The sequence below is a fragment of the Pyxicephalus adspersus genome, chromosome W (assembly GCF_032062135.1).
Source record: "Pyxicephalus adspersus chromosome W, UCB_Pads_2.0, whole genome shotgun sequence".
Classification (NCBI taxonomy): Eukaryota; Metazoa; Chordata; class Amphibia; order Anura; family Pyxicephalidae; genus Pyxicephalus; species Pyxicephalus adspersus.
Genome location: NC_092870.1, coordinates 6,902,835 through 6,904,729, shown reverse-complemented (window position 1 = coordinate 6,904,729; position 1,895 = coordinate 6,902,835). Strand labels below are relative to the sequence as shown.

The following is a 1,895-nucleotide window of genomic DNA, read 5'->3' as shown; positions in this document are numbered from 1 at the left end:
GCATCTAGAGCTGGGTGTAGTGCATCTTTAATGACACCCCGAAGTGTGTAATGCAAGTCTGTTATCTGAAATTTGTAATTGAACATAGAAGGCCATGTCTTCTGCTTCACTCATCAGTACCACGCTTTTTTGGACTGAATTTCTGTGTATGTTACCCCGGAACTGAGAAGTGGGACAGCAGATCCTCTGTATATGTCGGGGGGAGGAGATGGGAGACACCGGTATGTGTAACGGGAACCGAGAGGTCCTGGATGACCACATTGAGCCATGAAGTTATTCAGCTCTGCAGACCTCCGGAGACTTCTCCACAACAAGTATGTGGCCGTCCTGGGAGACGCCATTCAAAGATCTGTCTACAAAGATCTTGTGAAAAAACTGAAGAATGATGAGTTTCTGACTGAGAACCAGCTCAAAAGGAAGGGTGAGATGTTATTTGCAAATGACACGTTGGGGTATCTCTGGGTGAAATGCACAATGGCACAACTTACCGCGAAGTCTGTCAGTACAAAACTGTCCACCACCTTGTACAGTTCTATTTCCTGACCTGTGTCTATTCGGAGTACATAGAGAGGTTGCTGGCCGACTTCGAACCGGGACCTCAGCCCGTCGTTGTCATCATCAACTCATGTATCTGGGATGTTATCAGGTATCATGAGCAATCACTGGAAATGTACAAAACCGACCTAACCTGGACCACCTGTTTATTCGGCTCACGAGGTGCTGAGACCAAATGACTGGTGATATGGAACATGGCCATGCCTGTTGGATTCTAAGCTGGTGAATTGCTAGAGTACCCAATTCCTAATGTGCGCTGGGACATCATAGAAGGGAATTTCTATAGCCCCACTCTAGGAGATTTGCACAAATTTGATGTGATTGACATGCACTTCCACTTCGACCTGCGCTCCAGGGTTAAAGATGCCACCCACTCGAATCAGCTGGCTCATCGGAAGTATACCTGCATCCTGATGGTACATATTGCGCAAGCCTGGGGCGTGCAGCAGGAACAGCAGGTAGAGGAGGAGGTGGGCTCTGAGACGGAGTGTGGACAGCCTTGGTAACTGCATCTAGAGCTGGGTACTGGGCAGGCTGCAGAAGCAACAGCAAGAGGAGGAGGTGTTGGGCCCTGAGACAGAGCAAGGATGGCATTGGAGGTTGAGGCCATCACCTATATGGACCGTGTAGAAGCTGTAGCTATTGGAGACATGAATGGATAAACCAGATTCTATTCTGTCCCTACCTACTATCTATCGAAACCACATGAAAGGGAACCGGCTTGGCGGAATCAGCAAGGAAAGAAGACCCTGTTGAGCTTTAGCCTAGTCTGGCATCCAGAGCTGGGTACTGGGCAGTGGGCAGGCGGCAGCAGTAAGAGCAGGAGGAGTAACAATGCCATCCACACTCCGTCCCAGGGCCCACTGCCATTGTAGGGACAGTGGGAATCTCGTTCATCCATTCAGATCTCCAATAGCTACAGCTTCTACACTGTCCATAAAGGTGATGGCTTCAACCTCTAATGCCGTCCTTACTCCGTCTCAGGGCCCACCACCTCCTCCTCCTGCTGTTGCTGCTGCCGTCTGCCCAGTACCCAGCTCTAGATGCCAGTCTACAATGCCGTCCACACTCCCGTCTCAGGGCCAACTGCCTCCTCCTCATGCTGTTAGTGCAGCCGCCTGCCCAGTACCCAGCTCTAGATGCCAGTTACCAGTGCTGCCCATGCCGCATTTTACAAAGTTACAACTAGCAGATAGGAAAAGGCAGTCCCCTTCACAGCAATGTCTCCAATAGCTACAGCTTCTACACTGGTGATAGGTGATGGCCTCAACCACTAATGCCGTCCTTGCTCCGTCTCAGGGCCCACCGCCTCCTGCTGTTGCTGCTGCCGCCTGTCAGTA

At 50.8% G+C, this 1,895-nt stretch overlaps 1 pseudogene; it reads left to right on the top strand.

Annotated features, from left to right (window-relative positions):
- The first annotated feature begins 267 nt into the window (after positions 1 to 267).
- LOC140342892 (PC-esterase domain-containing protein 1A pseudogene) lies at positions 268 to 1,061 on the top strand (annotated as a pseudogene).
- The last annotated feature ends 834 nt before the right edge of the window (positions 1,062 to 1,895 follow it).